The following is a 10,213-nucleotide window of genomic DNA, read 5'->3' as shown; positions in this document are numbered from 1 at the left end:
TCCTCTTATTAAAACACTGAATTGATCGGCACAATTGTGTAAAGGAGGTTTCTTATTCGGACATTTATTGGTGAGAAATAGATGTTATTTTACTGCTCAATACTGCTGAACCGAATATTACATATAATTTATCACTGGCTTAATCATTATACTTGCTCGTTATTATATGTGTAAATAGCCTAAAGATAAGAAATAATCGAAATGGAATCATTAGACCGTATGTCGTAGTAGCAGAGTGTACTTCTCGCCTAATTGATGTGGTCGAGCAACACCACAGTCGCCTTACAATACGTCCGTTCTGTTGCTCTGACTTTCAGATTCGGCAGTGGAATGGATTCCAGGGCAAACCCGTTCTCGTTTGATTATCCGTGTGAACTCTCGCCCAATATAACAGCAGTAAAATAACATCTATTTCGCACCAATAAATGTCAGAATGCACTGAAATGATCGTTACTATTTCTTCATGACGATCTCGTTATCGAAGCCTTTTCTTTTCTTGGTAGAAGTAAGGCGCTTCCAAATGGAAAGAAGTCACATCTGAAACACATGAGGGCACGTCTCCAAACTATTTCTAAATGTCCCAACATGAAAGCTGTGCTTACCTAGTCTGTATTTGCCTGTATAATGTACCCCGGTGATCTGTAATGTACTCTTGTGTGCATTGAATAGCATTTTTACTATTGCAATATAAATGTTAAAGAAGAGAAAACACAATAAGGTCGAATTAATCCACAACGCGAGGCGACTCGCCAGTAAAGTAACTCTCCGGCGACGTCTGGAGTTCAATAACTCTCGGCCCTGCAATACGGTTTTCCGGGAGTCCGCAGTGCTTGACGAACAGAGAGCGGAACCATAGCATCCTGGGCCGCGGCTCCACACCGATCTCAGCGACGGACCGGCTGTCGCGCTAATCACGCATCAGATCCGGATCCGTCGTGGTTAAGTGACGTCATAAGAGTGACGCGCGGTGTGTCCAATCACCGCCAATGGCTGGAAAAAGGCGGGACTTCCTTTTAGTTTGGGTGAGTGACACCGCTCCTAGCCAATCACCGTGGACTTCCGTGTCCTTAAACGGAAATACCGCCCTCACCTTGAGTGACTCGGCTCATAACCAATCAGCGCCGAATTTGGAAGGAGGCGGGAATTATACGGCTCTCGTCCAATCAGAATTTCCATTCCGGGACTGTACTGAATTACGCCCGGCGGTGACACTTCCGAGAAATGGCCACTGGGTGGCGACAGAGATACACGAGTCTATTGCGGTGAGTCTCAAAGCGCTGTCGAAGACTTGTTGTGCAGATGTTGAAATTTTTTTTTCAGAAGTGTAAAAATTTTATACTATCTATGTACCCCTGATGACATTATTGATTTGCTATATATACTCTTGTTTTGTATCGTATCTATTTTTATTGCTACAAGAGTTCAAAAAGAACTGCACTTTCGACAGAGATACACGAGTCTATGGCGGCGAATCTTGAAGCGCCTCCTTACAGATCCTCGTTGTGTAGAGATTGAAAATCAAAACAGATGGTAACTGTGACTTTTGTGACAGCAACTCTGAAAGCTAATGTAAAGAAGGAAACTAATATTGACATTACTTTTAAAGAAGTAACATCATGCAACATTTAAATCCATTGAAAGTAATATGAAAATGTCGTTTGTATTTAAAAAAATATGATACTTCCACGATATAATAACTAACGAAATGCTGTGGGAGGAGACCCATGTTTAAACACTTTAAAACGGATGTAAATGCGTTCGTACAGACAATTTGAAACATGTACGGACCTTATCTGCTTTTGTTTACTATTAAACAAGATTACTTGTTTCATCTTTTTGCATAACATGTACATGTATTATCGTATGTACCCCCGACTATACTCTATGTTATATGTATTCTTGTTTTTATGGCATGTATTGTTGTTCTAATTAAAAAGAAAAAAGACGCGAATCGATGACGTCAAAAGGAAGTCGCCCACAGGGCTTGTGGGAGATGTAGTCTCTCAAGTGCTCTATAGCGCACTACAGAACACGTGCGCTGCCCACGCATTCCGCAGATTTGATTGAGCATCAGAATTAATTCTACAATTTCAGCGTTTAATCGTGTCGCGGATTTCTATGTCTCTCTTGCAAGACGGACTCGGCAGGAGCTGTTTCTTGCTCTCCGGAGTGAAGCTGCTCTGGGAAGAGACGAGCAAATCTTCAGACTCTTTGTAAATGAGACATCATGACAGCTGCGCCGACCTGTTTGTGTAAAGGGCAGGAGTATTGTGTCCCCCTGATTGTGTTATGTGTACTCTAGTGTGTATTTTTCTTTCTGTTTTCTGTTCTGTGTATTTCACAAGCCTGTGTCTGCAGCGCTCATCCTGCCTGCATGTTTGCAAACTTTCCTCCTGTGTTTATTTTACTTTGTTAAATAACACGTGGTTGCCGGGGAAACGGTGCTGCAGAAGTTGTTGCGATCTGACCTCCAGCAGATAAACAGATGGCTTTTTTAATCTAATCAGCGAGCAAAGCAGAAACGTTAGTCTAGAAAGCGCCAGCTGGAGTATTTTGTGGACATTATGCGGAAGAAAAGGAAGAAACGGTGACTCGCAGGCTGTGGGACAGGACTATCAGGGACACATCAGCGCTGGAAACCAGACTCAAACCGCTGGGCTCACTGGACCATGAGCGAGTCCTGCTGGGTGTGTTACTGCAGGAGTGAGGAGTCTCCGGTCTCCGGTCGAGACCTGCATGTCTCCTGCATGTGGAGGTGAGAGACGGCGGCGCAGTGGGTTCCAGCACTGAGACCCTGGATTTAATTCCTGGGGTGCTGTCTGTGTGGAGTTTGCATGCTCTGCCCCTGTTCTCATGGGTCCGGTTTCCTGGGGTGCTGTCTGCGTGGAGTTTGCATGCTCTGCTTATGTTCTCGTGGGTCCGGATTTCTGGGGTGCTGACTATAGCAATGACCTCCTTCCTCTACAGATTTTTTTTTTATTCCGGTGGGATCATCTGCAGACTTGATTCATTTCACAGAGTCAGCAGTAGATACACAGTTGTTAGCATAGGAGGAGTACAGAAGAGGTGACAGCAGTGCTGGGGACCCCGGTATCTCTTCCACTGAGGACCCTCTGGCACAACCAGAGGTGTGAAATTGCCTCCATTCTTTGTAAACTTACAGGTTTCTCTGGACTGCAGCCCCCTTGCGCTTCGCTTTGGATATGCTGTGCTGTTCTCTACAACAGAAGACCCTTTGTTTGGAAGGAATGGGAAGCTAAAAGCAGAGTCACAGTCTCTGATACATCTAATCAAAACAGTAAGTTCTTTAAAACAACTCAAAACATTGTCATCAAATAAAAATGTATTTGCAAGTTAAGGTGCACCACTAAACCCCCCCCCAGGAAAACAAAATCCCCACCTGATCGCACTTGATCGTATCCGTCAACCTGAGTGACAAATTCATTGTGGATTACTACATGCGTGTGATCACCAACTGCTCTGGGATCAAAGACTATTTCGTTTGTTTGTTTAACATTGAGAATTAGGCTATTGTTGTCATGCCATTGCACAAACCTTTGGATTTCTGACATGTATACAGATAAGCTGCTACCTCTATGCATTAACTGGCGATGCTGTTCAGGACAGCTGTATTGTCTGAGAATGTGAAAATGAAGATGCTTTGACTACTGCTTGTACAATCATTTGTATAAAGTGTGAACAGCACTGGAGAGCTCACACAGCCCTGAGGGGCACCTGTGCTCATAGATCGTGACGTGGAAAGAGTTTTGTTGAGCCTGACATACTGTGTACGATTTGTTAAAAATGAATGGTACCATCGCATAATGTTATGATTAACAGAGTTAGTGTGTGTTGCGTGTATTGTCTGTTTAGGATTCTGTGGCATTCCAGTTGGGAGGATGTTTTTACAGAACTCTGTGCGTGGAGTATCTACAGGCTGTTTGTCCCATTTAGTGTCATCTTGCTCAGTGAAGGGATCCCACACTTCCCTGCTGCATAGGGCAAAGGGTTTGATTGCACTTTTAATATTCAGAGCCAATTGTATTGGGGGATTGATGTTGTAGAGCCTCCTTTTACTGGCATGGAATGCCCCGTGTGCCTGGTCCTTCAGTGACTTCACTGTCAGGAAAACCCCCAGATGAACTGATTATCAGTCAGAGGTATGTGTAGCTGGTTGTGTTTCAAAGTGTTGTTCTTCAGTTGAGTCAAGTGTTGTCGACTGTGTCTTGGCCACAGGCCTTTCGTGGTCTGAGGGCCTGGAGTTTGTCTAGTGGCTCCTGCTCAGTGACTGGGGAGTCTAAGGGGTTGGGTTGTCTCTTATAGCCAATTGGAATATTTTCAGGTTTTCATATATGTTGTTCTGGTCTAATGCTTCTGTGTCTGGGATCTGTCGGTAGACATTTTCACAGTATGTTTTCCAGACTGATCCATTCTGGAGGCTGGTTTTCATTCATTTCAATGATTCCATTGTTCCTAGAAATAGTTTTGATTTATGGACTCCTATAGATTACATTATATAGGATATATAGAATTTATGCATTGAAAGTATCCTCCAATGTCTGAGAGTTGTCTGTTTGTGTTTGTGCTTTTCTTCTTGAGCGTGTGCTTGCCCAAAAAGCTCACAGATCAGAGTAGTGTGGTTGTGTTTTTGTGTTAGTTCTGGTAGTTCTTTTCGGGTGGGCAGCATCCACATTTTTTCAAAACAACCCAATTTACAAATGATAAATTCCAATATACTGTAACAACTGGGATATTGCTATCTTGCAACAGAGATCTTAACAATTAATTACATCCACAAATATTCGTATAATTGTTTAGTCCCCTAATAACGCTCCTAGATTCTTTCAAGACTAACATGTATGAGCTGTACTTTACTTTGTAAAAATACTCTTCACCTAATAGTGTCAGAATTGAGGTGAGACTTACAGCGATCTTTAAAACTTATAAACATGTAGCCCTTAAACTCTATCGAAATACAAAAGGGTCTCTTTCTGTTCATCATAAGTGTCTATAATTTAATTTTCAGCACAGGGTGTATTTGACAAAAAAATGCCATCAAACAAGTGATTTGCAGCTCACAGTGCAGTTCTTGCAAGCTCACAGGTGTATTTAAAACGTATGCGCATGTAGACTGTCAGCTATATTGAATTAACAGGAACTCTGGAGTATCGGCATGTCATGCGGTTGAGTTGATCTGGGAGAAGGACCTGGCTGAACATCTGGGGCCTGAACAGTGGAATAGGGTCTGGAAAGACGTACACAGTGTATTTCCGTACATCGTGAACTTTATTTAATATTCTGCACAGAGTGTCTCCGATGTGTGGGAAACTGTCCAATGCAGCCGTCTGTATCGGACTCGTGCTGGCGTTGTAAAGTGGGAAGCTGGCTGTTTTCATGTAGGATTTGGAAAGGCTTCCGGTTAGTGCAATATCGGTATTAAAAACTCTTGCACGTTTAAATGCAGTGGTCGCCTCTTAGGATCCCAAGAGCTCCTGATCTCTTAACTAGTTTCCAGGAAAAGAAAATCAAGAAAAGATCATAATTACTTGGATTTGTGCAAAAAGTGGAAAAATATAAGAAGAAGGAATATGAGATAAATAAAACTTTGTCAGGCTGATGAACTGCTTTTCTTAGGTCGTTACAGTGTGAAATATCTCCTGGCACAGCCGGACTTTATTACTTTCTCATTTGTAATACACATATAGAATCCTAAACTGTTGATTTCCTCCCTTCCTCTGTTGGCCTGTGCTGTTGACGCAGGGACTGGTCTCATACTAATGCTACATTAGTTTCTCTCCCATTGCAGAGTCCCTCTCTCACTGTCTAGTCTTCATCTTGACTGACTGCACCTCCCCTGCCCTCTCTCTGCACCGCTCTGACTCTCCTTTATCACCCCAGCTCTGCCTTTTACACACAGTATTCAAGAAGGTTTGCTTTTCAGTGTTAAATAATAATAATTATAATAATTGCTTACACTTATATAGCGCTTTTTCTGGACACTCCACTCAAAGCGCTTTACAGGTAATGGGGACTCCCCTCCACCACCACCAATGTGCAGCATCCACCTGGATGATGCGACGGCAGCCATAGTGCGCCAGAACGCTCACCACACATCAGCTATCAGTGGGGAGGAGAGCAGAGTAATGAAGCCAATTCACAGAGGGGGATTGTTAGGAGGCCATGATTGATAACAGCCGGTGGGGAAATTTGGCCAGGATGCCGGGGTTACACCCCTACTCTTTTCGAGAAACACCCTGGGATTTTTAATGACCACAGAGAGTCAGGACCTCGGTTTTACGTCTCATCCGAAGGACAGTGCCTGTTTACAGTATAGTGTCCCCGTCACTACACTGGGGCATTAGGACCCACATGAGCCGCAGGGTGAGCACCCCCTGCTGGCCCCCCTAACGCCTCTTCCAGCAGCAACCTTAGTTTTTCCCAGGAGGTCTCTCATCCAGGTACTGACCAGGCTCACAACTGCTTAGCTTCAGTGGGTTGCCAGTTGTGAGTTGCAGGGTGATATGGCTGCTGGTTGCAGGGTGATATGGCTGCTGGTTAAAGTAGAACATCTGTCTGGCTCATGTCCTCCACGTCTCCAGGTCAGCTCTGCACAGTTTCTCCGGTTTCCTACAGCAGCTTCTCTCAATGACACAATGTGCCTGAATGATCCAGCACCTCAGTGTGTTTTCTGCTCCCTTTGAAATGGTAATCCCAGCCAGCGCTGGAGAGACATGAGATAGGGATCCTTGTGAAGTGTGGTATTAGAATAAGAAACCTAATTCACATTTACAACAGAAATTTCTGATGCGCAATAAGAAAAACGTGTATTCCACTATCAACTCAAATGTGTCCGGAAAACCCTCCCTGAATCTCGCCAGCTCCACTGTTCCCGTATTCAATGTCATGATTCCTTCTCTCCCTGTCGGCTAAGGGAAACCCGGAGTGGATCAGCCTTCCACTGGACCCGGACTGCCGGCTAAGGGAAACCCGGAGTGGGTAAGCCTTCCACTGGATCCGGATTGTCGGCTTAGGAAAGCCCAGACTGGATCAGCCTTCCACTGGATCCGGACTGTGAGCAGGTTTTGTCCAATCGGCGCTGAGATTTCAGCAGGAGGCGGGAGACATGCGGCTTTGCCAAAAAAAAGAAGCATAAATGAATGGACTATCTTTTATCTTGGAGGAAAAAAAGGAATAAAAAATTCTTAGTTTTTTTTTAAATATATGGCACGATTAGAGCTGGTCTTTGGCATCTTTTTATTTCCGGTGTTTGGGTTCTCTGAAAATTCTGTACCTCAGAAATGTTTTAAAAATACTCTATAGATATATATATATCTAGACGATAACTGTGACTATAACTGTGGTTTATAAACATTCAGGACTTTTTTTACAAACTTATATAAAAAAAGAGACTAATTTAGTTTTAAAGGAATACATTTGTTACATTTTAATCCCCTTGAAAGGAAGATGAAAATATCGTTTGTATTTTTAAAAATTATTATACTTGCGCAACATAATTATTAACGGAATGGTGTCCAGGAGACCATGTTTGAACAGTTTCAAACAGATGTAAAGACGTACTGTGTCTAGTTGTAAGAACGTTGAAGCATGGATGGACCCTATCTGCATTTACCTTGTTTAATCTTTTTTTCCATAACCTGTACATGTATTATTGCATGTATCCCTGACAATACGATTGCTGCGTTATGTTTTCTTGTAGTTTTTGATCTCATAAAAAATACAAAAGACGCGAGTCGATGACGTCAAAATGTTATCGCCAACAGGGCTTATGGGTAATGTAGTCTCTAGTTCACTGGGCTGCCCTGCCCCCGTGTTTCGCTGATTTGATTGAACGTTAGAATGAATTATATTAATACAATTTCAGCGTATTTATCGTCTCTTGTATTTCTATCTCTCTCTTCTGTGTTCCCTTGTGTGTATGTTTTCTTTTATTCACGTGTCTGCAGCGCTGGTTTATCGACTCGGCACATAAAGCAAACCCACTGTCCTCGTGTTTCTTTTAGCTCCAGTCTTGTTTGCAAACTTTTCTCCTGTGTTTATTTTACTTTGTCAATAAAACGTGGTTGCCGTGTCAACGGAGCTGTAAAAGTTGTTGAAACAGACGGCTTTTTTTATGATCATGATCTGCATGTGGAGGTGAAAAGGTGAGAGACGCGGCGCAGCGGGTGGCAGCGCTGGGACCCTGGGCCTGTTTCTCTCTGGGAGCAACAGGAGGTGTGTGCGTGACTGCTCAGCTGCAGCAGGAGTCCAAGTGTGCACAGATTTCTTGTTGGGGTTTGTTGTTTGAAGTTTCTGTTTGTACGGAGGAAGCGGTTGTGCCATCGCGTGGTCCGAGTTATAGCACGGGACGAGAGCTCCCGAAGAGCGCCTGCCTCCTGCCCGATTCGACGGCTAAAATCATCACAGAACGAGAGGAGCCAACAGGAATGCAAGTCTCTTCCGGTGAGGAGCCTCCGACACAGCCCCCAGTACTGGGTGTGCAGAAAGAATCCTGTTCTACAGTTTTGGTGTGAAATGGCCTCCAGTTCTTGTAACATGATGGGTTTCTCTGGACTGCAGTCCCAGTGCACTCCGCTTTGGATATGCGGTGGTGTTTTCTACAATGGAAAACCCTTTGTTTGTACAGAATGGAAATGGCAGTCTGCATGTTTTAATAATCTAATGTGATCATGTACTACAGCTTAAACACAGAGCCAGGTGACGTTTGATTCTAAAAGATTTCTCTGTCATTTCAGCGGCGCCTTGTCTGCGGCAGCCCGGCAGCTCCTGCTCCCCTCCGGCCGAGACTCTTCCCTCTCCAGAGGTGGGTTAGTGTTCTCAGCTCATCTTCTCTCACACAGCTGCGGGGTAGAAACGCTACTTCCACTGGGCAGAGAGCAGACGGGCAGTGGGAAGGGCAGCCCTGTGTTTGGGGATCAGGGCTGTCCCTGCTGAGGGATGCTTTCAGAGCCAAAGCAACTGGCGGGGTTATGAACTTTGTGATCCAAATAAGACATAGAAAGACAGAGAATGAGAAAGAAAAAGTGTTGCATGCATCTAATCAAAATAGACTCTTTCAGACAAAACAAATATTGAACAAAAACTTAGTTGCAACTCACACTGCACTCTGTATCACAGAGATGTGTGCTTTTCTGGGTTGGATAGATCGATAGTGTGCTCTTGCTCAGTTGCTCTGCTCAATGCGTGGTCTTTTAACTCCGGCTGGGTACGAGCACCTCACTCTCCACACGGCTTTCCAAGGCTCTGTCATCGTGTGTGAGGATATTGTGTAGCTCGTGAAACAGTTCCCCCATTTGAGCCCTGGATTTACTGGGTACTTGTATACCTGAGTCTTGCCGTCAGTCCTGATCACCTTGTTTTTGTTCTGCAAGGACAAGGCACCTCCCCAGCACTGAACACAGACTGATACTGTGTTGTGGGAAAATGGGCTGTGGTGTGAGTTTGTGTCTGTGTGCCCTGTGGGGGAGAGGTGTCCCCTGCAGCGTGAACAAACATGCAGACTCCACACAGACAGGACCCCTGGAATCAACTCCAGGGCCCCGGTGCTATGAGGCAGCGATGCTAAGCACTGTGCCGCGGTGTTGCCCCCTTTGAAAATGTCTGACTTCTGTTTAATTTGACGTCACAAGCTTATAAATGGTCTCACAACGTTTGTCTCATCTCAGGTTTCTCTGACCAGTCCCAAGGACCTGTAGTCACTGACAGCTTCTGCAGTCTGACGGTTCATTTCAGTAGGCTGGAGGGATGGCGCAATTATCCTCAAATCAGTGAGTATTGTTTTGCTCTTGTAACGTGAAACATCAAAGAGAAGTCAACAGACCATTCCGAGAAACTGTTCAGAATGGCCCGTGGTGATTTTCTGGGTCCTTTAGTAAGCTGACCGGGACTGTGTCATCGACACACTTTGTGAGAAGTCAGTCTATGTGTTTGCTCTTGTAATCGTTCATGAACAACGTGTGTAAGAGAGGGAGAAGATTCAGCCCTGGGGTGATCCAGTTTTCTATTTAACAACCTCAAACTGCAGGAGAGAAATGCTTCATTTCTAAGATGGAAATATTATCAGAAGGTATAATTAGCCATTTGTGTATATCATGTCCAAAAATATGTTTTCTATATAAAAAGAATTTAGTAGAGACATTTGCTTAATAAGGCAGTAGAATAAATGTTGTGATGCTGGTGTGATGGTGCTCTCCAA

At 44.1% G+C, this 10,213-nt stretch overlaps 1 long non-coding RNA gene across 1 annotated transcript; it reads left to right on the top strand.

Moving 5' to 3' along the window:
- The first annotated feature begins 741 nt into the window (after positions 1-741).
- LOC138224203 (uncharacterized) lies at positions 742-8,106 on the top strand. Its single transcript, XR_011182558.1, has 2 exons — positions 742-3,298; positions 6,932-8,106. It is a non-coding gene; the product is annotated as an uncharacterized lncRNA (long non-coding RNA).
- Positions 8,107-10,213: the final 2,107 nt, after the last annotated feature.

The sequence above is a fragment of the Lepisosteus oculatus genome, chromosome 19 (assembly GCF_040954835.1).
Source record: "Lepisosteus oculatus isolate fLepOcu1 chromosome 19, fLepOcu1.hap2, whole genome shotgun sequence".
In the NCBI taxonomy this organism is placed as follows: Eukaryota; Metazoa; Chordata; class Actinopteri; order Semionotiformes; family Lepisosteidae; genus Lepisosteus; species Lepisosteus oculatus.
The sequence above is the reverse complement of the archived record's forward strand: the minus strand, read 5'-3'. Positions and strand labels throughout refer to the sequence as shown.